We start from the raw sequence: 26,615 nt of genomic DNA, 5'->3' as shown, positions 1-26,615 counted from the left end.
CGCTGTTTATTTCTAACGCCATTATTCCCATCACTGTTCGTGACATAAACGAGGTGCCTTGGTCAGTCAGAATCTCTTTCGGGATTCCAACCTGGGAGATGACGTGGAAGAGGGCCTCCGCAATACTGCGTGCTGAGATATTGCGAAGAGGCACCGCTTCCGGGTATCGCGTTGCATAGTCCACCAGAACCAATATAAAGCGGTACCCTCGTGTTGACCGATCTAATGGCCCGACGAGATCCATCCCAATTCTTTCGAATGGGGTCTCGATTAATGGTAGGGGGCGCAAGGGCGCTTTTGGAATGGCCGCTGGATTTACTAACTGGCATTCGCGGCACGCCGTACACCACTTACGGACGTCGCCGCGAATCCCCGGCCAATAGAATCGGGCCATTATCCGGGCGAGTGTCTTATCCTGCCCGAGGTGTCCAGCCATGGGATTAAAGTGAGCCGCCTGAAATACCAATTCCCGGCGGCTCTTTGGAATTAGCAATTGGGTGACTCGCTCTTTTGTCTGAGTGTCCTGCGTCACTCGGTATAACCTATCCTTCAAAATGGAAAAATAGGGGAAGGACGGGGTGGCGCCCGGCGGGAGCGTCTGACCATCGATTACTCTCACTTGGTCAAACGCGTGTCGCAGAGTCTCGTCTCGCGATTGTTCCAGTGGGAAATCCGCGAGGGATTCCCCAATAGAAAGAGGAGGGGCCGGTGGCTCCTCACTCTGTCGCGGAGATGACGTAGACGGCTCTGCGACCGCAGCTCCAGCCAAAGCGACACCGGGGCCCCCCCCTGTTAACCGGCAGGACCCACTCTTTATTAGGCGTGCCATTAAACCCCGAAATCCCGGCCAATCAGTCACCAAAATCAAAGAGTGGGTAAGGCGAGGATTAACCGCCGCCTTCACTATCGATTTCTCCCCTCTGAAATGTATGTGGACCGACACCAACGGGTAGCTGTGAATATCCCCGTGCACACACAACACCTTCACCCCTTGTGCTCCCCTCAATGCCTCGCCTTGCACCAGGCTTTGGCGGATTGAGGTCTGATTGCAACCTGAATCCACCAACGCCTGATATGTAGCCCCTTGTACACTTACCGGTATGCGATACGCTCCGGCCCGATCGAGGGCAGCCTCTGGCGCGTCGGGGATCCGCACCACCGCCCCCACTTCCATCGCTACACACTGTTGCTGCAGGTGGCCCGGTTCCCCGCAGCGCCAGCAAACCGGCCCGGGGCTTCCCTCTGCAGCTGTGCTCTGGGGCTCACTCACCTGAGGGGGGGGGAGAGACAGACACAGAAAGGAGAAACGGGAGAGCACCACGGGTGCGGCGGGCCGGCTGGGGTGGAGCCGGCCCCCGCCTCCGTGGTGGGGGAATGGGGCGAGGACGGGACACGGGAGGAGGGGGGGGAGAAAGAGAGAGAGGAGAGGAGAAAGAAAATGCTGTCGTCCGCTGTCCTGCTGCCGGAACAGCCGCCAGATGATCCTCCGCCAGTCCCACGGCCTGATCCAGCGACGCCGGGCGGTGGCACTGGACCCACTCCGCGGTTCCAGCTGGTAAGCGGGCGATGAACTGTTCCAGCGCCACCTGGTCGATGATTCCCTCGGCGTCGCGATCTTCGGCCCTCAGCCACCGCCAGCAGGCGTCCCGGAGCTGCTGGCCGAACGCGAACGGGCTGCCGACTTCCTCCATCCGCAGCGCGCGGAAGCGCTGGCGCTGCTGCTCCGGCGTGCGCCCCACGCGCTGGAGGACAGCCCGGCGAAGGTCGGCGTAGGCCAGCCTGCGGTCGGCGGGGAGCTGTAGTGCGGCCAGCTGCGCCTCTCCCGTCAGGAGGGGGAGGAGGCGCGCCGCGCGCTGCTCCATCGGCCACCCCGAGGCTTCGGCGACCTGCTCGAACAATGTGATGAAAGCCTCGGGGTCGTCCTGCGGGCCCATCTTGGTCACGGTGAGGGGAGACGGGCCCGCGGCCGGGGCGCTGGTGGACCCCGCCGACGCGAGGAGATGCTGGAACGCCTCTCGATCTTCCTGCTGGGCCAGCACCAGGGCTTCAAAGCGGCGCTCCTGCTCCTTTCGGAGCGTGACGAGTGCCTGGTGCTGGCTCTGCTGAGCCGTGGCGAGGGCGTGGACCAAGTCCGCGAACGGGGAGGATTCCATGGGGCTGCTGTGTTGGTGCTCCACCTTATCCCGGGTTTCGGCACCACTGTAGCGCGTATCGAGCGTGGGTGGAGCACAGAGGACGGCAGGACAACGTTTGGAGGCAGACAGGCGATTTATTTTTACAACTTTTCAGTATCTCATTCATTCATTCACACGCACACACTTGTCTGGTCCCGGGTTGCGCTCCCTCTCCTCTCTCTCTGCCTCCTTAAATAGGGAGCGGTTACTGGGAAAACACACACACAAACACAGGTTAATTATCCTCAGGTGTCGCGATTCTGCCACTCACCTTCCTCGGCTCCACCCTTCTGTCACAGACCGGCGCTTGACCACGCCCCCGCTGCCACAGTCAGCTACCGTACATTATGTGGACCGAGAGTGGGCAATGCAGTCCAAATGCCTGCAGACGAGTTTCATGCCAGAGACGCATTCAGCGGACAATTTAGAAGACGCATTGCGCGAGACACTTGCCGAATGGAAAATGGAGGAGAAAAAGATCGCCTGCATAACAACGGGGCGAATATTGTCACAGCCATCAGGCAATTGAAATGGCCGTGGTTAAGTCATTTTGGGCACAATTTGAACCTGGCCATAACCAACTCGCTTGCGCAACAGAGGGCCAGTACAGACCGAGCGTTTGGAGTTTGCCGAGCAGTCAACACTGCGTTTGCGCACAGCTGGCTTCGGAGAAATGAGCTGCGCAAAGCGCAGGTGGAAATGAACCTCCCCGAGCACTCACTGATCACAGCAAGATATTAATCTGCTCTAACAATGAAAGACTAGTATTCAAACTATGAGAAGAAACTACACTTAAGCTATTACTCATTGTTTATTTACACCATATCAATTGAAGATGCGTTTCGGCCTTTAGTGCGCACTTGAACGCGCTAATTTTTCCAATTTACTAGTGTTTGAATTATTGCACCAGCTTTTAAAATCATGATTTAATATTGTTTTTTTTTAACTGTCTTTACATTTGTCAGAATCACCTTCATTCTTCCATTTGGTTTGACATTATGGCTTAGAGTGGACCATTTTGAGTCTGAAAGTGGGCCTATTTACCAGATTAAAGTTATTTGACTTCTGCCGAAGTCTGCGCTTCACTGCCGTTTGATAAGGTGAAATATTTCCCGACTGTTAATAGTGGCTATTTGTTTGAACAACATGACAAATTTTACATTAAAAGTATAGTGTAGGCTAAAAAATGAAGTCAAAATTTATTATTAGTAGCATACTGTATTTGTGTAACCACATGTTATGTTCACTAGCACGTCCCTGCACCATAGCCTACGTGAACAAGCGGTAATAGGATATTACTTTATAATGATTTATATAATTATGTATTTATAATATGTTATATATTTATATATTAAAAAAACTAACTAACTAAACTAACAAAAAACTAACTTTTTAGGTTAAATAGGCCCAGATGATACCGTATATGCATGATTATGACAGGAGGGGGCGTGGTATCACTATGGTGGCTTTCCATCGTGATGGATAACCACCATCATCGATGGACGATGGCATCGTCTATCGGCACAGCCCTAGCGTGAAATATTGTTGCAAGTGGTATTTTGATGCAGTCATGTCAAAAAGGCAGTTGAATGCACGGTCTCATTCAAGGAGAAGGAAGACTTGCATGATGCTTGAACATAGATCGGTAAAATAGACCCTAGTAGGACTTGGTTTCGTGTATTTCGGTCTGTAGAGTTATGAGTTTGGCCGCTGTCCATGGTGTTTACGTTTCATGTGGCCGCCGAGCCAAGTACCTTGACTTGCAGTGAATGTTTGTTTTCATGCCGCCGAGCTATTTTTATGTATTTTATTTTTTAAAAGGACTTGTCTGTAGGTGTGTGTTTTATGTTTACAACACATAGGTCTACATTATAGCGCACGCAGGCTTGTGTGGTTATCTCTGGCCATGCCCCTGCGTGAAAGTTACGCAGTATCACTGTCCTGTCCGTGGTAATAATCAGAACCGGCTCTGTAATGATAATGCGCGCGTTCTTCTCTCCCTCTGTGGTCGGATGTGTTGAGCAATGTGAGCGTGGGCCTTGCGCAGCTACGCTGAGCCAAACGTAACCTATCGTAGGCTTCTAGGCTAATTACGCACTTACACTGTAAATGCTTGACACGTATTGCAAATAAAATAAGAGTGTTTTCCTGGCCAACGGTAAGGGTAGGGTTGACAGGTAGCCTATGAGGGGCCTAGCCCCTGGGCCACGGGTGTTGATAAAGCGCCCCTGCGGACATGGAGGAGACCGAGGAACCTGTGGTGGACGACCCTGCAGAAAACGCAATTTCTTCCAGTAATGAAGTGCACCCCTGGCCCTACATACGTGATCACTTCAGCTTCGTAGAGAAAAGGGGTGACAGTTTCATTATGCAATGCAGATTATGTGTGCCCAAGAAGACAACCATTGCGGCATACAAAAATTCGACGTCTAATCTGCGCAAGCATGTTGAGGTAAGTATTGTCATTGGCATCATAATCATGGGCGCAGATGGGGGGGGGACGGGTGGGATTCGTCCCACCCAGATTTAAATTCACCTCGTTTGGTCCCCCCCCACTTATAGGGAGGAAAAAACGTCTATGCTATCTTTCTTTGCATAAGGCAAACCTCACGGAAAAATTAAAAGACTAATTACCATTCGGTTTATTGAGGTGCACAGCAGTGTATACATAGTTGCAACAACTCACATAAAACAAAGACTGATATTCGGTTGGTTGAGCTGCGCAGACTGCACAGGTTGCGAGCTCGAGCTTGGTTGCTATGGTTACCCACAAGTTTGACAGGCATATCGGGGTTGGTTTGCTGGCAGCTTTGTCCCCCCCCCCCAGTTTTTTGTCCCCCACAGTTTTTTGTCCCCCCCAGTTCAAAAAACGTATCTGCGCCCCTGATCATAATGTTTCCTTTCCATAGTAAAACCGACAATAGGCTGGTTATATTCCAAAAATAGTGGATGGCATTGCTAATGTTGAAGTAGCAACCTGTTGGTACTGTAACATAACGGTAACTAGTCTGTTATTCGGTTGGCTAATCATGCAAGCAAGTTAGCTCGCCAACCTGACGTGATCAGTCCTCCTACCATTCTACATCCAACAGGCCAGAAAGGAATACTAAGCAAAACAAATAATGTTTGAATTGAATTGTTCAATAACACACAGTGCACACAGGCAAGCTACGAGATTTCGGTGCAACATTTCACTTTCATATTTTGTGTACAATGCTTTGTGTGTGGTCAGGGCGATGTAAACGACATGACTGTGTGTATTGACCTTTTTTGTTTGTCTCAGTTTTAATGCAGCATTATCCTAAGCATTCAATTTGATACACTTCCTTTAAATAAAACATCTGGGTTGAGATGTACATATATCCTTGTTTCCTCTTCTTTTTCATTTTTGCACAACACAATGGAGGCAGAAAACACCCATTGTTAAAAGTAACGTTTTACTTTTACTCAAAGTACATTTTAAATGATCTACTTTTTACTTGAGTAGATTTTTTGTCTGGTAACTTTACTTGTACTTAAGTAAAATTTCATCAGAGTAACAGTACTTGTACTTGAGTATAATATTTTAGTACTCTTTCCACCTCTGCTGTGCGGAGTTTGCATATTCTCCCCGTGTCTGCATGGGTTTCCTCCGGGTGCTCCTGTTTCCCCCACTGTCCAAAAGACATGCAGGTTAGGTTAACTGGTGATTCTAAATTGACCGTAGTTGTGAATGGTTGTGTGTGTCTATGTGTCAGCCCTGTGATGACCTGGCTACTTGTCCAGGGTGTACCCCACCTTTCGCCTGTAGTCAGCTGGGATAGACTCCAGCTTGCCTGCGACCCTCTAGAACAGGATAAAGCGATAGCGATAATGAGATGAGATGTTTCAATGATCTCACTTATATGTGATCATCTTGTGTTCTCCATGATCATTGTTAAGGCATTTGGCATGACAAACACAGACTCGTCATTAAGTACTAAAACCCTTAGAATGCCATATGGTGATTGCTAGTATGTCTGTTTTCTTTTGAAAAATCATGGGAAATGTGTTTTATCCAATGAGAATTCCCATACTGGGGCAGCCAATCAGAAGTCCGTGTTTCAAACAAAGACAGTCCTTTTACAATGATTTTAATAGGAGCCACCATTATGTTTTGGTGTGGTCCTTGGGCAGGTCTCCCAAAAAAGGACCCAACTTAAATACTAAAGGAAGAAACTTAGACTTCAGTGTTTTCCCAGAAATCACTCAGGCTTGCATTGTTTCTGTGCAATAAAAGCATTAGGCAACTTCTTTCATGGAAGTATAATTTTTGGCTACTTTTGAGATATAGACCTCCACGACAGAGGCAGGTAGAAACAGCAGGTAACATGTGATGAGTATTTATTCATTTTTGTGTGTCTCGTGTTCTTTCAGGAGAAGCGGGTAGTGAGAGAGAGAAAGAGAGAGAGAGAGTGAGTTAAACAGCCTGTACTGTGTATGCATGCAGGCTAAGAGTAAAATTAACTTGCTGAATGTGAAAGGAAGCGAAATACAACACACCTTGAATTGTCACAAGCCTGTCTCCCATTCCCTCATTTCCCCCAAACCATGTGCAAAAGCATAGCAAGCAACATAGGCTAATAATCATAAGGGTTATATGAGAGATGACATGGCTACATACCTTTATTTATTTATTTATTTATTTACTTATTTTATGGTGTTTCTCCTCTGATTTCACTAACTGCATTAGTCCTGTACAAAGTTGGAGGTAAGAGTTTCACCCACTCCCCCTACCTCAGGTTTCCAATGGAGAGCGCTGAGGTCAGCCTGTACCCGGGCCCCCTCCCCATCTCATACTTCTGCAGAGGAAATGGCCTGCCCAGCTCACAAACTAGAATCGGGACACTCACTTCAACAGGTTAATTGACCTACACAGTGACGTGATATCACTAATGTGCAAATGAGTGACAGAAAACTGATCACACAAATGTCTACCATTCTAAGTTGCTTAATCTCCTCCGTCAATCACTTTGCACAATCTGGAGGCAGCTCCTTAAGGAACATGGTCATGTAATTTCCAAAGCTGCTGTATATATTCTGGCCTACATGCTCCTCCTGGGCTAGCTTCCTCCCTCTTTGGAGTGTTGGCGTTCTGGATGAGGTAGAGGGAGTAGATGTAGGTATTCAGGATGAGGTAAAGGGCTCAGAGGAGGTCTTGGACGAGGGCTCGGATGTCGAGGGAGATGGGCCAGGTGAAAGACCCGGATCAGATGTAGGGCTTGGTGAAGGACTGCTGATGACCTCTTCATTTGGCGTCAAGAACCACAGTATCATGTTAACATCTGGCACGCAATGTGATTGTTGATATCTGATGCATGTAAAATTTGAAGTATTTTAGCTCCTAAACTCAAACGCAGTTGGTGCTGGCATTAATATGAAGTGAAGCAACATTCTGATTTCAGCTTTGCTGAGGCAAGAGGCTAGATGTAAAATAGCATATTATTCTTTGGAAAATTGATCTCAGTGGACCAATGATTGATAAAAGTGCTTAGCCTGCTCAGGTTACCATTTTAAAACCTGATGTAGAAACCTGATGTAGAAACCTCCAAAAATAAATGGAAACAAGTCTGAGACGGTTACGTAAAATGCTGGAAAAACTGATTTGGAACAGTTCTGATGGTGTGTTTTGTCAAGTGGTTATCAGAGTGACAGAAAACTGTTATCAGATATCAATGATAACCACTTGACAAAACACACCATCAGAACTGTTCCAAATCAGTTTTTCCAGCATTTTACGTAACTGTCTCAGACTTGTTTCCATTTATTTTTGGAGGTTTCTACATCAGGTTTTAAAATGGTACTGATCTCTCCCCGACTGTTTTGACAAAAATATTTGTTACTATGCGGCAGCAATGTGGGTAATTGCAGACTTGGTCACTCTGCTTGTCTTGAAAACTTTCACCCATGTCACTGCTGACGTGCCTATTGACCCAGTCATGTCACATCCCCCTTTTGTCCCAACCATTCATGCATGTACTGCTTCTTGCAGATACGTAGTGTTAATTTTTGGGGACATGCGAAACCGACGCGCCAAACGGACTCAGAATGGATATGTGAGGCAGCCATCATGCGCATGTGAACATATAGTATAAAGGAGCTATATCTCTGCCCATACTGATCCATTTTTTTCTTTTTCTGGCATGGCAGCAGTACGTTGCCATAGGGAAGTAATGAGAATGCACCATGCTAGAATCTTTTGTCTTCTGACTAGATGGTCAGTAGGCAGTGTGCTAATTGACTAGTTTGCAGGTACATAATTCTGGCAGAATAAAATACTGCCAAAATTTGTATTTATAACTTGAATCATGCAAGCTTGTAACTTCAATGTCATGTTGTGCATAAAGGTAGGAAATGTGTGTGTCCATTCAAAAACTTTACGTGTACAAAAGATGTGTGTGCAAAACCTTTTTACACACGCACAAAATATGTATACAGCAGCAAATTTTTTTTCTTTTTACACACATGCGAACATCACAAGCTTAGAATCATTTTGACATTAATTTGATCTCATACATTGACAGTTGGCGGCACAGTGGTGTAGTGGTTAGCGCTGTTGCCTCACGGAAAGAAGGTCCGGGTTCGAGCCCCGTGGCCGACGAGGGCCTTTCTGTGCGGAGTTTGCATGTTCTCCCTGTGTCCGCGTGGGTTTCCTCCGGGTGCTCCGGTTTCCCCCACAGTCCAAAGACAGGCAGGTTAGGTTAACTGGTGACTCTAAATTGACCGTAGGTGTGAATGTGAGTGTGAATGGTTGTCTGTGTCTATGTGTCAGCCCTGTGATGACCTGGCGACTTGTCCAGGGTGTACCCCGCCTTTTGCCCGTAGTCAGCTGGCAGGGGCGGTCCTGGGGGCGGTCCGACCGGGCAGCCGCTCGGGGTGACATCGCGGGGGGGTGGCACCAGCGCGGGCGCAAAAAAAAAAGGTCCCCAAAAAAAAAGGTCCCCCAAAAAACCCCCCCGAAAAAAAAAAACCAAGACAGGCGGGGTGTGTGTGTGTGTGTGTGTGTGTGTGTGGACATTTTGGATGGGGAAGCCCAATACCAAAGTTGCGCAGGTGACGTCATCAGTGTGTGTGCGTGCCTAACTTGTTGTAGCCCCATAATATGCACAATCCCGCCAGCGGAACGTTGTACTAGTCATCAAAAAGACTTTACTACCATAGTACTACGCTACTATGACATTACACAGAGTCTTAAGTAATACATTACGACTTGATCATTGCCATTCTGGTAACAGCAAATTTATAATGGGCCGTGTCCGCGACGTACAACACACGACGAGAAATATTTAAACGACCATGTAAAGCTGTTAACATTCTGTTGGCTAATACAGAGCCCAACGCGGGGGGGCGGCGGCACGAGCGCGGGCGCAAAAAAAAAGGTCCCAAAAAAAAGTCCCCCCCCCCAAAAAAAAAAAAAAAACAAGACGGGGGGCGCCAGCAGGGGGTTTCGCCCGGGGAGTAAATCACTCTAGGATCGCCACTGTCAGCTGGGATAGGCTCCAGCTTGCCTGTGACCCTGTAGAACAGGATAAAGCAGCTAGAGATAATGAGATGAGACATTGACAGTTATGGAAACAATTAAGAGGCCACCATTTAAAATCAAACTTCAAAAGATATATATATATATTTTTTTCCAACACTGTCATTGCCAAAATTCTCCCACGAGTTCATCTCTGAAATAATTTTTTTAAATTAAATATATATTGAGAGGGGTGGCACAGTGGTGCATCACAACAGAAAGGTTCTGGGTTCGAACCTCATGACCAACTCAGGCCTTTTTGTGTGGAGTTTGCTTGTTCTCCCCATGCCTGGGTGAGGTTCTGCTGAGCGCTCTGGTTTCTTCCCACAGTCCACATACATGTGGAAAAGATCAGTTGACTACTCTCAATTGCCCGTGTGTCTGAATGTGAGTGAGAATGGTTATTTGTCTCTGTGTTAGCTCTGCAATACATAGTTTGCACATGACGTCACAGAGTCGGGGATTCCCTAGTGGCGGCCATCTTGTGGGTCAAGCTTACCGTACGGGTCACTGAGCACACATTGTAACGCGCGAGTACAAAGTCTTCAAAAGAACCCAAGCAGGCTATTTAAAGCTAGCAATGGTGCACACCTGTTGTATTTACGGCTGTTGTAATAGGTCAGATGATGACGTCAAGCGGAGCTTTTATGGAATTCCCACTGTACGCGAGCACGAAGGCGAGCAAACAAAGAAACTCAGCATACAAAGGAGAAATCTATGGCTTGCGAGAATCAACCGCAAGGATTATCAGCCTTCCAAACACAGCAAAGTCTGCTCCGATCATTTTATAAGTTGTAAGTTGTTTAAATAAACAATCAATTGTGTTTAAGTTTGTTTTTGGAAACCAAAACATCATGTAAACAATCTCTGGAGAATGCCTAACTGGAACCGCTGAGTGTACGTTTACATTGTAATGTACACTTAATATCGCTCGTTTGTCACATTTCTATTTGACACTTGTCACTTCACTCACGCAAGGGTCATTTTTGAAAAACATTTTAGGTCTATTCTGTATGATTTGATTTGTGTTTGGGATGCAAACAGCGCGACATTTGGCGGATGCCGCCTTTTTCACAGCTGAATCGCGCAGATCCGATTTTTTTTTTAGGGGGGGCGTTGGAGTGTCTGATTATAATTTCAAAGTAAATTCTGTATTAAAGTTACTAAATAAGCAAATCCGTTACAGTCCATGAAACAGGAAGTATAAGGATGAGAAAAAAACAGTTTAAATCGGAAAGCTGCGCACATTTGCGCAACTTCGCGCAAATGTGCGCAGCTTTCCGATTTAAACTGTTTTTTTCTCATCCTTATACTTCCTATGTTTCATGGACTGTAATGGATTTGCTTATTTAGTAATTTTAATGCAGAATTTACTTTGAAATTATAATCAGACACTCCAAAGCCCCCCTAAAAAAAAAAAAATCAGATCTGCGCGATTCAGCCATGAAAAAGGCGGCATCCGCCAAAAGGCGCACTAGAATATATAAAGTTGTATATATCAGACAGCCTTTAAAGTTTGATGAAGTCAGTTTCAGGCTTTGGAGCAGGCTTTGGCAGTTTCAGGCTTTGGCAGCCCTGCATAGTCACTTGAAAATGCATCTTTGTCCACTTCATAGGGGTCAATTCCCCCAATCAAGGCCAGTTTGGCTGCATACTGTTGTCGTGAGATGTCGTCTAATGTATCTATATACTTCTGTTTGCTTGATTTTGCCGACATTGATCTTTATTTTAGAAAACTGACTATATAACTTCATAAATTCTTCCGAGATAACGTAGCCGGTAATGGTGATGGTCCGTTTTGTTTGACCCACAAGATGGCGGCTGGAGGGCTTTCCCCGGAATGCTGTGACGTCAGTGAAAACTATGTATAGATTAGTAACCTGTCCAGGGTGAAGTCACCTGGGTTTGATTCCAGCTTCCCCCGTGACCCTAATAGATAAGTGATTTAGATAACCGATTGATGGACGTCTTGATAGAGTGCACAAATGAAGATAGATGTCAAATTGCACAAACATTAGGTGCAAAAAAAATGCTATTAGAGGCAGGAGGAAAAAATGCTGTTATGGGCAGGAGGCAAGTGTATTTCAGCAATGCAAAACTCATTGATGGCGGCACGTGCGGATGCAGCGGCCCATCTCTGTCCCGATAATGTGGTGTTAACATGTTTGTCTTCGTCGGTGTGCTCGAGTGATTGTATGTTTTCGTCGCGTTTGTCCGTCCCTTGGTGCACATACAGCCGTGGGACTCTTTTTGACATTGGCAACACTTTTTTTCTGTAAGTTAAACCTGGCACGCGCTAAAGAGCTACATGACCTCGGCCTAGTCCGGCGGCCCACTTTGACATCCTGCTGCACACCCGCAGAGGAAGCGCTGTAGGCGGTGCGAGAGGAGGCAGAAGCGGGGAAAGCACGGGGGTATCCGGGCCAGGCTAATGGCTAATCCACGCAAGCCGGCTATACCGTCCATCGTACTCGCCAATGTACGTTCTTTGGATAACAAACTGGACTATATACACCTTTTGAGAGCGACCCAGCAGGCTGTGAGAGAGTGCTGTGTTTTTGTGTTCATGGAAACATGGCTCAACGACAGCATACCGGACTCCGCCATCCAGCTCAACCGGCTAACATGCTACCGAGCAGACAGAGCCCTCATTGAAGGAGCTAAGACCGCAGCGGCAGGGTCTGTGTTAACATCAGGGATGCTTGGTGTCAGGATGCTGTGGTAGTTTGCAGACACTGTTCACCCCTTGTGGAGTTTATGATCATCAAGTGCCGGCCCTTCTATCTACTGAGGGAGTTTTCTGCCATCCTGCTTGTTGCAGTTTACATTCCTCCCAGCTGCAACAGCAATGATAGGGACAAGGCACTGAGTGAACTGTACTGAGCCATCAGTGACCAACAGACAGCCCATCTAGAGGGACTTCTCATAATAGCTGGAGATTTCAACCACACAAATCTCAAAACAGTGTTTCCTCAGTTACGTCAACACATTGACTTTGCAACACGGCGAAACAACACACTTGACCTGGTTTACACAACACTGAGAAGAGCATACAAGGCCTCACCCCTCCCCCATCTTGGTGCTTCAGACCACATCACTGTTATGCTAATGCCAGCATACAGGCCGAAGGTCAAAGTCACCAGACCGGTCCAGAAGCAGGTATGGGTGTGGCCAGAGGGTGCTTCCTCAGCACTTCAGGACTGCTTTAACATCACAGACTAGGACATGTTTAAGCAGGCAGTCACTTACAACCACCAGATCAACATCCAGGAGTATTCAGACACTGTTACAGCCTACATTAGTAAATGCGTTGATGATGTCACGGACATCAAGACCATCACAGTACGGGCCAACCAGAAACCATGGCTGATGGGGGAAGTCTATTGGTTACTGAAAGCCCAGAACGCTGCTTTCAGAGCAGGTGATGAGGCTGGTCTGAGATCAGCAAGAGCCAACTTGTCCCGTGGCATCAGACTAGCAAAGAGGCAGTACAGCAGCAGGATAACCCATCATTTCACTGACAGCAGAGACACAAGGAGCCTTTGGCAGGGGATACAGACCATCACAGACTATAAACCTCAACCACAGACCTGTGACAAGGACATCACTCTGCTGAACAGTCTAAACAACTTCTTTGGATGGTTTGAAGCCAATAACAGCATGCCTGCACAGAAGACACCACCTCTTCCGGATGACCAGGTGCTGTCCCTGTCTCCAGCCAGTGTGAGGAGATCCATCTCCAGGATCAACACCCTCAAAGCTGTAGGACCTGAGAACATTCCAGATTGTGTGCTAAAGGACTGTGCAGAGGAGCTCACAGATGTCCTCACAGACATCTTCAACACCTCCCTGAGGCAAGCTGTTGTCCCCACCTGCTTCAAGAGCACCACCATCATCCCTGTTCCAAAGAAGGCCTCTCTATCTTGCTTCAATGACAACCGCCCTGTGGCACTGACCCCCATCATTATGAAGTGCTTTGAGTGGTTAGTCATGCAGCACATCAAATCCATCCTCCCTCCCTCCATGGACCTGTACCAATTTGCATATCAGGCCAATCGGTTCGCTGATGATGCAATCTCCACCGCTCTCCACTCAGTTCTCACTCACCTGGACACTAAGGACTGTTACATGCGGATGCTGTTCTTAGACTTTAGTTCAGCATTTAACACAATCATCCCCCAGCAGCTGATACAGAAACTGGACTGTCTAGGACTTAACACCTCCCTCTGCAACTGGTTGCTGGACTTCCTGACCAAAAGACCACAGGCAGTCCGGATCGGCAGCAACACATCCAGCACCATCATACTGAACACAGGGGCCTCCCAAGGATGTGTGCTCAGGCCCCTTCTCTTCACCCTGCTGACCTACGACTGCACACCAACACACAACAGCAACCTCTTCATCAAGTTTGCGGATGACACGACTGTGGTGGGACTCATTAACAACAATGATGAGTCATACTAGAGGGACGAGGTGAGCCAACTGGCCGTGTGGTGCAGAGACACAATCTCTCTCTTAATGTTGAGAAGATGAAGGAGATGGTTGTCGACTTCCAGAGAGCCTCTACCCAGCATCCAACACCGCATCACTGGCCAGGAACTCTCAGCAGCGCCTCTACTTCCTCCGCAGACTGAAAAGAGCTAGAGCACCAGTCCCCATCATGCACACCTTCTACCGCGGAACCACTGAGACCATCCTGACCAGCTGCATCACTGTGTGGTATGGCGGCTGTACTACATTCTGCCGGAAGACCCTGCAGCGCATAGTGAGAGCAGCTGAGAAGATCATCGGTGTCCCCCTACCCTCCCTTCAGGATATTTACAACACACACCTGGCCCGCAGAGCACTCAGCATTGCAGGCGACTCCACCCATCCCAACCACCACTTCTTCAGCCTCCTGCCTTCTGGGAGGAGAATGAGAAGCCTCCGGGCAAGAACCAGCAGACTGAGAGACAGCTTCATCCACCAACCCATCAGGATGCTGAACTCCCTCCCAGGCCAGTACCCCCTTCCCTTAAACAAACCAAATGTCACCAGCCACTTTAACAAACTTTAACGAAATTCAATTGCACTATGTAAAAACTGTTTACAATACTGTTTACACGTTATTTTTTTACTTAATTCAAATCAAATCAAGTTTATTTGTACAGCGCTTTTAACAATAAACATTGTCGCAAAGCAGCTTTACAGAATTTGAACGACTTAAAACATGAGCTAATTTTATCCCTAATCTGTCCCCAATGAGCAAGCCTGTGGCGACGGTGGCAAGGAAAAACTCCCTCAGACGACATGAGGAAGAAACCTCGAGAGGAACCAGACTCAAAAGGGAACCCATCCTCATTTGGGCAACAACAGACAGCCTGACTATAATATTAACAGTTTTAACAGATATAACCCTCAACTGTCCTCATGGGGCCGTCCTTCACAGGAGTGGGGCGATAAAACTCCGACCAGACACAGGGCACCAGGATGGATCAAGCAGGTCCGAGGGGCAGAAGAGGCCAGCATCTCAATCCCAGGATCAACATGTAACTCAGAGGGACAGATTGGGGGGGGAAGAGAGAGAGAGAAAGAAAACACGTTGTTAGGTATGCCCTAAAAATGACAAGTATTAAATCTGTGTGGTAGGCTCGCAGAGACGAGAGTCTTTACATCAGGCATAACACACAATGGCATGTTAATATGGTAAAAAATATATCATGACCTGCTCTGGCTGGATGCTTGATTGGGTGATGGGAGCACACTCCTCAGCAATGATGAGATGCAGATGGGACCCTTAGGCCTGGCCAAGACAATTCAGTTACATTTCACCGGGTCTGGGACATGCGACAGAATGTCTGACGGCCGATTCCCTGCAGGCTACGATAGCCAGTCGAGGTCCCCACCGTCTCCACCAAAAGATTTCCTGTTGACTCCATGTAACTCAGAGGGACAGATTTGGGGTGGGGGGGAGAGAAAGAAAACACAGGTGGTTAGGTATGCCCAATGTCACCTGAATAAGTAGGAACAGTATACATATTGCACCGAGTACAAGCAGGGACTCCGGCAACTAACTATGACAGCATAACTAAAAGGAGAGAGCCAGAAGGTAACACAGGCATGAGGGAGCCCCGGGACATAAAGCAGCCAGCCACTACACCGTCAACAAACTCGAGTGAGCAAGCGAGTGGGGACTGACAGCATCCATACACAGGGCCGTCGACAGGGGGGGACAACCGGGTATTTTGTCCCGGGCCCAGGCATGAGGGGGGGCCCAGAACTGGTCCCTCATGAAGATGCCATTAATCATTCTGTTTCATTTCAAAATGTGTTGATTTGGGGGAGGAAAATGTGCTATATTTGCATTCAATGAATGATTTCTGGTTCTTTTGCCTTTATTGTGTTCGAAAATAGATTCAAGAACCCACGTACCACCCCTAATGCAGAAATGGTTTGGTCTTTGATTAAGGCGCCAAATAACACGGCACTATAGAGATCTTGCAGTCACGTGACCGGAAAGTACACAACCGCCATCTTGTCGGTAAAAAACACCGCTGAATACTGCTGCACTCGTGTACAGAATGGATCAATTTCAACCGACGGACTACACGGCTCATTTTTCTAATGAACAGATAACTAGATATATGTCTAAAATAAACGATCTACAGATTTGTGACCCTTATGGCTTACCGGACGGAGTTTTCACGACTGGATTTTGAACTGCCAGCGGAATACCCGGAAGTGTATAATTACCTCATTAACTTTCCCTCGCTGTTCAGTGGTGAAGCACTGCGTGCTTATAAACCTCTGCACAGTTATCTTTACAGAAATTCAGGATTTGTCAGCGACTCAGATGTGGCATCTTGTAAACAAAATAATCCTCACTGGATGGGTAAGTCACCTTAAGTATTGAGTATAGCACTGACCAGCCGATTATAGAATAGAATAAGGTAATTCCAAATCGTCCGTCTTGTTTACATGGATCTGGCGTTGGAGAGGTAGAGGCTTGGCAGTGGAGATTTGAGTGGCTGTTTGTATGTGTATATGTATGTAGCAATCGTATCCAAATGTTTTAGGCACGCTTGCTGAGCTGCGCTGAGCTGGACTCCGGTTAGCTGAAAGCCCGTGGAACGCTGCCTCTTGTTAATTAAACCTTATTTTGTTGGAAATCATCCCGTGTAGATACGACGGCATGTGAAATTGCCAGCTAGATAGAGTTTAATGTAACGAATGGGCTATAAATGGGGTGTTTTGAGGTTAGTCTGTTGCAAAACATTAAACTTTCGCTTAGACTGGATACTCTTCAAACAATTCCCTTGCTCAAGTGAAAAATGATAGGCCTGTATGAAAAGCGCAATTAATGAAAGTAGCCTAATAAGCCCTAAATGAATAAAACAACCTCTGTTTTATTGTTGTTGCTTACACGTTAAGATTTTGAAATCTTCTCAGTCCAGTTCTATATCCAGGGAACATTGTAATCCTTTTGGTTTATCCGTAATAAACGTGTCAGCCCCCAGGTCAGATAGGCTAATGTTACGTGGTTGGGAGGGTGTCAATTTTTTTTGTAACATTCTAAATCGAGTATGGAAAGGCCGTTTATGAAAAACAAGACAAAAAAAATACACTGAAAAACTCACTGTACACATCACTAGTGGTGATGCTTCTATGTTCAGATTTTGGGAAAGCCATAACTCCGTTCTCATTGAGGCCCAGTTCCATCCCGTAAACAATCATTTTGGTTTATCAACTACCTGCGCTCAAACATGTCACAGGAGAGGCTCAATGGGCTGGCTATGCTCTCTATAGAGCGCGAACTTGCAAAGAAGCTGGACCTCAATGACCTTATTGACGACTTTGCCACAGCAAAAGTCCGACGCATTGCATTTCGCACCTGAATAGTTGCAGACTAAGGAAATGTTCAAACTGTAAATATGTTGAAATGTTGAAATAAAATGGTTGACCGTTATAATGGGCTTGGAATACCTGTTATTTAAGGGTTGGAGTGAATGGAGACTGTGAAAAGAGGGGTTGGGTGTGGGTGGTTGCTGTGTGGCGATGTGCGTGCGCGCATATATGTGTGTGTGTGTGGGGGGGCCCACTCAGATTATTTTGTCCCGGGCCCAGCCAAAGCTGTCAACGGCCCTGTCCATACATCCCAGTTTACCAAAACACTCTATGTCTGAGGACCCTCCAGATCTACACCTTTACCTCATAAACACCATTAACAAAAGGCTTGACTAAACAGATATGTTTTCAGCCTAGACTTAAATGCTGAGACTGTGTCTGATTCCTGAACATTACTTGGAAGGCTGTTCCATAACAGTGGGGCTTTGTAAGAAAAGGCTCTGCCCCCTGATGTAGCCTTCACTATACGAGGTACCAGCAGATAGCCTGCACCTTTTGATCTAAGTAGGCGTGGCGGGTCATAGAGGAGCAGAAGTTCACTCAGGTACTGTGGTGCGAGACCATTTAGTGCTTTAAAGGTCAATAGTAGTATTTTATAATCAATACGAAATTTGATTGGGAGCCAATGCAGTGTGGATAAGACAGGCGTGATGTGGTCATATTTTCTAGTTCTAGTAAGGACTCTTGCTGCTGCATTTTGAACTAACTGGAGCTTGTTTATGCACTTATTGGAACATCCAGACAGTAAGGCATTACAATAATCCAACCTGGAGGTAACGAAAGCATGGACTAGTTTTTCTGCATCATGCAATGACATTAAATTTCTTATCTTTGCAATATTTCTGAGATGAAAGAAAGCTATCCGGGTGATGTTATCAATGTGAGTTTCGAATGAAAGACTGGGGTCAATAATCACTCCGAGGTCTTTTACTGCTGCACGTGAAGAAACAGAAAGGCCATCCAGACTTAATGTGTAATCAGAAAACTTACTTCTAGCTGTATGTGGTCCTAGCACAAGTACTTCAGTCTTGTCAGAGTTAAGCAGAAGGAAATTTATAAGCATCCAGTGTCTAATGTCCTTAACACATTCCTCAATTTTATTAAGCTGGTGTCTCTCATCAGGTTTTGCAGAGACATACAACTGTGTGTCATCAGCATAACAGTGGAAACTAATACAATGTTTACGAATAATATCGCCCAGAGGTAACATATATAGAGAAAAAAGCAGTGGACCCAAGACAGAACCTTGTGGAACACCAAACTTTACCTCGGTACGTCTAGAAATATCACCATTTATATCAACATACTGATAACGATCAGTTAGATAAGACCTGAGCCAGGAGAGGGCCGTTCCCTTAACTCCCACAACATTTTCTAGTCTATCCAGAAGAATGGAATGATCAATGGTATCAAATGCTGCACTAAGGTCAAGCAACACAAGTAGCGAGACACAGCCCTGATCAGACGCCAACAGTAGGTCGTTTACTACTTTAACCAGTGCTGTCTCTGTGCTATGATGAGGTCTAAATCCTGACTGATACATTTCATGGATGTTATTCCTATGTAAATATGAGCATAACTGCTGTGCCACAGCTTTTTCAAGGATCTTGGAGATAAAGGGGAGGTTTGATATTGGCCGATAATTGGACAGCTGACAGGGATCAAGGTCAGGTTTGTAAACTTAATTGCACTATATAAAAACTGTTTACAACACTGTTTACACTTTATACATCTTTTATCTTTGATAGATTTCACTGCTGTACTGTTTATACTGTCACATCTGCCATATTTATACTTACACTGTAAATTCTGCTCATACTGCCATATTTATATTTATACTGATAATTCTGTTTATATTGTGCTATATTGCCCTACTATACTGTCAGACTGCTGTTCCTGTTTGCATTGTTCATTCTGTTTATATTGTCATTCATCACATTTAAATTTATACCGTTAATTCTGTTCACACTGCCACATTTGCCATATCTATACTTTCTGGATTGCCACTGTCTTTTCTTAGATAGCTTTAACTTATGTGTGTGTGTGTGTGTGTGTGTATAGACCTTTTTTTAAGTTTACATCTTTTACCTATATTTTATATTTCATGTTTATTACTGTTTGCACCGTGGATCAGAAGGAAACGCAATTTCAATTCTCTGTATGTCCTGCACATGGCATTATTGATAATAAAGTTGACTTGAACTTGAACTCATTTTCACTGTCCATAACGAAAAGTAGTAACAGAGGAAGCCTCAAGCTCAAGCCTCAAGTGAGCATGAGCATGATGTGCAACAGAGTCACACCACAAAAACAATGTTTGCCCTGTCCTCAGGAGATTGTCAGTTTGAATCTCAAACTCACTGTCAGGCCACAGCCATCGATGGCCAGGAGGCCAAGAGAGCAAAATTGGTTCTGCTGTCAAAGAGGAAGCAGTGGCATACTCTCTCTACAGACAGGGAGGCGTGGCATACTTCTCCCTGTCTGTAGAGAGAGTATGCCTACATACTCTCTCTACAGACGGGGAGGAGTAAATTTGCATGGCAAATTAAAAAAAAAAACTGCAATAAATGAAATGTAGATAAATCACCTGTTTGTGTCCAGTGGATGAATCCAGTCAGCACTAAAGTTCGGGAGAGAAACAGAAATGACAGTTTAATTAAGGGATAAAACAGTTGGGGTTTGCTGATGGAGGAAAATAATGAACAATAGGGTGGTGTGATGTGGCCCAGTGTGACGCAGATGTACTGTTACCATCCCAAAGTAGATTATTTTCAATTACTGTACTCTCTGTCTTGGAGAGTTTAATTCCTCTTACCATCAATTACAAGTCGAAGTTTATTCATGAATTGCATGCTGTACTTTTCAACTTTTCTAACTTTTCAGTTTAGTTCCTGTTACTGTTGATGCTATAGCTGCTATAAACAATTGTTCCTCTTTCAGAGTCTCTGCTTTAACACTTGAAGTTTCCAAAAAAAAAACCTGTGAGCAGACTTTAATATAAACCTGTGATAATGTAAGCCTGCACTCATGTGTAGTGCAGAGCTGAAGTTTTATTTAAAAAAATCAGAATCAGTCTGTGCCCGATAGACTCTAATTATCTTAAATCCCCCAATAGATTTATTCAAATCAGCATCTGTTCTGATCTGATGTTGAAGACGGTGCCATGTCTCGATGAATATAAATATCTCACATTTATAAACTCAGTCACTTGATTTCCTGTCTGCTTGGCACAGTTTCCTACCTGAGGCTAAGACCTGCAGAGTTTTATAGTGTATCTACAAGAGCAACTTTCTGCACTTTACAGATGATAAAGTGCAGAAAATCTCTCCAAATAAATGTAGAATAAAGTATAAAATAAATTGGGTCGGATTTAAATGCACCACAAAACAGCAGAATGCCCTGTTCACATGAAATTCAGTATCAAACCTTAGCTACAGACAAATGAAATAATCACACAGAACCTGATGACAGGACTCTCAGCCTGTTAATTCAAAACTTAATTCACCACCAATCAGTGTAATGAAGACACACAGAGAACATTTACTCACAGAGCATCACACAGAGTGGACGGAGCTCCATCCTGCCCTTCTGATGACTGACTGAATGACTGAGTGAACGTGTAGCATCTGTGTTAAACACTTGAAACTTCCTGTGTTCTTTAACACCAATCGGGGGTGGAGGGGGGGGTGCCATTATGAGGATTCATTACATGCAACACATTTTCTCCATCAACACAATATTTTCACCACTCATGATCTGTATTAGGGCGGCACAGTGGTGTAGTGGTTAGCGCTGTCGCCTCACAGCAAGAAGGTCCTGGTTCGAGCCCCGTGGCCGGCGAGGGCCTTTCTGTGTGGAGTTTGCATGTTCTCCCCGTGTCCGCGTGGGTTTCCTCCAGGTGCTCCGTTTTCCCCCACAGTCCAAAGACATGCAGGTTAGGTTAACTGGTGACTCTAAATTGACCGTAGGTGTGAATGTGAGTGTGAATGGTTGTCTGTGTCTATGTGTCAGCCCTGTGATGACCTGGCGACTTGTCCAGGGTGTACCCCGCCTTTCGCCCGTAGTCAGCTGGGATAGGCTCCAGCTTGCCTGCGACCCTGTAGAACAGGATAAAGTGGCTAGAGATAATGAGACGAGATGATCCGTATTATGTGCATTATAGCAATGGTATAAGAAGCATCTCTCCACATACCCAAATATAATGGGGGAATAAAACAATAAGTACTGAAAGAGGTACACACACAGAGAGAGAGAGAGAGCTGGTGTGGTTTCTGTACTTCAGACTAAAAGGTCTTGGTGTTGCTGACAGTAATAACAGCAACTGGTCAACAGTAAGGAACATTTAGGTGTGATGTGTTTTTTGAGCCTGAAGTTTAAGCAGATCATCAGTTTTACTGTTAGAGCTGTGAATAAAAGGCCTGAAATGAGTGATGTGAATTATTAACTTTCTCCAAAGGAGCAAATATATTGTTTCATTCACAGTCTGATGGTGTGAATGTTGCTGTCAGACAGGACACAAGTGAATAAACTCAGTGTGTCCTTTATTCAGGGCAAACCAATGATCTTCATCATAATTAAAAACAGAGGTCAGAGTACAGGAAGACAATATCAAAGTAAGCAGATCCATATTCCAAATAAAAAGGCAGGTACAACACACAAACAGATTTTCACAGAAACAGGGAACTAAGGCTCACTATTGCACTAGTAAAGCACTAGTGGCACCGAACCTCCACTGAGTCTCAGGATTTTCCTCCTTTTTGCATCTTGATTACTCTGCGGGACGATTTTTGGTGATCCTCGTGGAAGAGCCACGGGAAGAGCGCGCTTTATGAGTTAAACCCATAATAATAATTAATCTCGAGGCTGATTCCTTTTTTGAACTTTTATTTCATTTTATTATTTTATTTCTACTATTGTTTAATTCTTATTATTTTTCTTCCCCAATTATTTTATGTAATTTTATTTTCTATTGTTTACTGTTCTGCTTTTACTTCTGTAAAGCACATTGAACTGCCACTGTGTATGAAATGTGCTATATAAATAAACTTGCCTTGCAGCCTTGCCTTACTGTTAACAATTTTCACTAAACTATCAAATAAAATATCCAGGTCAGGTGAGCACAGCACTGGACTCAAAGCTTTTGTTATTGGGCTTCAGTTTCTGATTAATTCTACTTACTGCCCGTGGATGGTATGGACACATTTCGAGTTATTTCCTCTCTGAGCTCTCTCTGTTGAGATGCATTTATTGGTGGCACAAAGTAATGCATCATCAGTGAGATAAGATGCTATACAGTGGTGCCTGAAAGTTTGTGAACCCTTTAACATTTTCTATATTTCTGCATAAATATGACCTAAAACATAATCAGATTTTCACACAAGTCCTAAAAGTAGATGAAGAGAACCCAGTTAAACAAATGAGACAAAAATATTAGATTTGGTCATTTATTTATTGAGGAAAATGATCCAAAATTACATATCTGTGAGTGGCAAAAGTATGTGAACCTTTGCTTTCAGTATCTGGTGTGATCCCCTTGTGCAGCAATAACTGCAACTAAACATTTCCGGTAACTGTTGATCAGTCCTGCACACCGGCTTGGAGGAATTTTAGCCCATTCTTCCATACAGAACAGCTTCAACTCTGGGATGTTGGTGGGTTTCCTCACATGAACTGCTCGCTTCAGGTCCTTCCACAACATTTTGATTGAATTAAGGTCAGGACTTTGACTTGGCCATTCCAAAACATTAACTTTCTTCTTCTTTAACCATTCTTTGGTAGAACGACTTGTGTGCTTAAGGTCGTTGTCTTGCTGCATGACCCACCTTCTCTTGAGATTCAGTTCATGGACAGATGTCCTGACATTTTCCTTTAGAATTCGCTGGTATAATTCAGAATTCATTGTTCCATCAATGATGGCAAGCCATCCTGTCCCAGATGCAGCAAAACAGGCCCAAACCATGATACTACCACCACCATGTTTCACAGAAGGGATAAGGTTCTTATGCTGGAATGCAGTGTTTTCCTTTCTCCAAACATAACGCTTCTCATTTAAACCAAAAAGTTCTATTTTGGTCTCATCCTTCCACAAAATATTTTTCCAATAGCCTTCTGGCTTGTCCACGTGATCTTTAGCAAACTGCAGACAAGCAGCAATGTTCTTTTTGGAGAGCAGTGGCTTTCTCCTTGAAACCCTGCCATGCACACCATTGTTGTTCAGTGCTTTCCTGATGGTGGACTCATGAACATTAACATTAGCCAATGTGAGAGAGGCCTTCAGTTGCTTAGAAGTTAACCTGGGGTCCTTTGTGACCTCGCCAACTATTACATGCCTTGCTCTTGGAATGATCTTTGTTGGTCGACCACTCCTGGGGAGGGTAATATTGGTCTTGAATTTCCTCCATTTGTACACAATCTGTCTGACTGTGCATTGGTGGAGTCCAAACTCTTTAGAGATGTTTTTGTAACCTTTTCCAGCCTGATGAGCATCAACACTTTTTCTGAGGTGCTCAGAAATCTGCTTTGTTTGTGCCATGATACACTTCCACAAACATGTGTTGTGAAGATCAGACTTTGATAGATCCCTGTTCTTTAAATAAAACAGGGTGCCCACTCACACCTGATTGTTATCCCATTGATTGGAAACACCTGACTCTAATTTCACCTTCAAATTAACTGTTAATATTTAAGGTTCACATACTTTTGCCACTCACAGATATGTAATATTGGATCATTTTCCTCAATAAATTAATGACCAAGTATAATATTTTTGTCTCATTTGTTTAACTGGGTTCTCTTTATCTGCTTTTAGGACTTGTGTGAAAATCTGATGTTGTTTTAGGTCATATTTATGCAGAAATATAGAAAATTCTAAAGGATTCACAAACTTTCAAGCACCACTGTAGATGTGAAAGTGACATCTAACAATGTTCACCTTTCATTGTGAGCTCATCTCATTGAGTGCTGATGTGTTTGTGCTGAAAGCCATGGCACATGCCACAGAAACCAGCAGTAGTAGGAACATGTATCTGTGACTCTTTTAATTTTGACTTTCCTGAGAATGTGAAGCACAGAGCATTTCCTCGTTTCTCACTGGTTAAAGCCACACAGCTCAACTAGAGTAGAAAGCAAACCACAAGAATATTTCATCTTTTAACTGCTATTAACTGGAAGTGAAAGTCACATATTTGCTGAAGAATAGATAAAAGACAGAAAGATAATCTCTTTATATCAGAATGTCAATTCATCACAATATTCTTTATAAAAGATATGAAGTTCTGGTTAGTATTTTTATGCCTCCGCCAGCTTAAGGTGCAGGAGGCATTATGTTTTCGGGTTGTCCGTCTGTCCGTGCGTCCGTCCCAAAAACTTGTGAACACGATATCTCAAAGGCTAATGAAAGGAATTTCACCAAACTTTCACCATTTGTGAGCTTTGGGACAAAGATGAACTGATTAGATTTTGAGGTTAAAAGGTCACACGTCAAGGTTACTGTGAGGTCAAATGTCCATCAACAAACCTTGTGAACACAATATCTCCAAGGCTAATACAAGTAATTTCACCACACTTTCAGCATTTGTGCATTTGGAGACAAAGATGAACTGATTAGATTTTGAGATCAAAAGGGCAAAGGTCAAGATCACTGTGAGGTCAAATGTCTGTTCAAAAACCTTGTGAACACAATATCTCAAAGGCTAATAAAAGGAATTTCAAGTCAAGTCAACTTTATTGTCAAATATGCTATACATGCTCGACATACAGCACAGATGAAATTTCAGTCCTCTCTGACCCACGGTGCAAACAGGCAATGCAATAAATAAAAATAGAATAATTGAAAAAACAAACAAACAAACAGTATAAACACTCTAGATAAGAACTAGACATAGACTAAACACTCATAAACAGACAATATAAACAGTATAAACACTAGATAAGAACTAGACATAGACTAAACACTCATATACACACACACACATATATACACATACACACACATATGTATGTGTGTGTATATATATATATATATATATATATATATATATATATACACACACACACGTAAATTGGTGCAAATAAACAAACAGTCAAGGACACTTGAGGTATAGCAGGTAAACATGAAATAAGCAGTATAAACAAACTAGCAGCTGTTAAGGTGAGGTAGTGCGGAATAGTGCAAATGAGCGAGGTAAAGTGAGATGTGCGGTCCCTGAGTTCAGTGTGTTAATGAACGTTGAGATGTATGTATGTGTTTTTTTTTTTTGAGGGAGGGAACTGTGAGGATGACATGTCAGATGCTAAAAGGGGGGCAGGGGGGTGTGCGAGCAGAATCTGCAGCAGGGGGCAGAGGGGGGAGGAGGGGCAGAACAGGGAGAGAGTTGAGCCTCCTGACCGCCTGGTGAAAGAAACTGTTCTTGAGCCTGCTGGTTTTGGCCCGGAGACTCTGCAGTCTTCTCCCCAACAGCAGCAGACTGAAGAGATTGTGAGATGGGTGGGTGGGGTCACCTGCAATTCTGATGGCTTTGAGGGTGAGGCGGGAGTTATAGATATCCGATAGAGAAGGAAGAGAGACACCAATGATCCTCTCAGCTGCTCTCACAATGCGCTGCAGAGTCTTGCAGCAGGACACGGTGCAGGCGCCGTACCACACGGTGATGCAGCTGGTCAGGATGTTCTCGATGGTGCCTCTGTAGAAAGTGTGCATGATGGGGGCCGGGGCTCTTGCTCTCCTCAGTTTGCGGAGGAAATACAGACACTGTTGGGCTTTTTTGGCCAGTGATGCGGTGCTCCAGGACAGGTCTTCAGAGATGTGCACACCCAGAAACTTGGTGCTGCTCACCCTCTCCACTGCAGCACTGTCGACAGATAGTGGAGAATGCTGGGTGTGCTCTCTCCTGAAGTCCACAACAATCTCCTTCATCTTCACGTTCAGACGGAGATTGGTGTCCTTGCACCACATGGCCAAGCGGCTCACTCCTGTAGATTGTCTCATCGCCATTGTTGATGAGACCCACCACAGTCGTGTC

The 26,615-nt window shown here is 45.0% G+C and overlaps 1 protein-coding gene and 1 long non-coding RNA gene across 2 annotated transcripts in view; both read right to left on the bottom strand.

Annotated features, from left to right (window-relative positions):
• The window catches only part of LOC132873948 (uncharacterized), a 29,126-nt gene extending 7,942 nt beyond the window's left edge, over window positions 1-21,184 (bottom strand). The window contains exons 1-2 of the long non-coding RNA XR_009651617.1: window positions 21,144-21,184; window positions 20,183-20,215 (exon numbers count right to left, since the gene is read on the bottom strand). This is a non-coding gene — a long non-coding RNA (uncharacterized LOC132873948). The remainder of the gene's footprint in view (window positions 1-20,182; window positions 20,216-21,143) is intronic.
• Window positions 1-26,615, bottom strand: part of LOC132885533 (titin-like) — a 978,782-nt gene that overhangs the window by 609,447 nt on the left and 342,720 nt on the right. The window lies entirely within an intron of this gene.

This window comes from Neoarius graeffei, chromosome 1, assembly GCF_027579695.1.
Source record: "Neoarius graeffei isolate fNeoGra1 chromosome 1, fNeoGra1.pri, whole genome shotgun sequence".
NCBI classification, from domain to species: domain Eukaryota; kingdom Metazoa; phylum Chordata; class Actinopteri; order Siluriformes; family Ariidae; genus Neoarius; species Neoarius graeffei.
The sequence above is the reverse complement of the archived record's forward strand: the minus strand, read 5'-3'. Positions and strand labels throughout refer to the sequence as shown.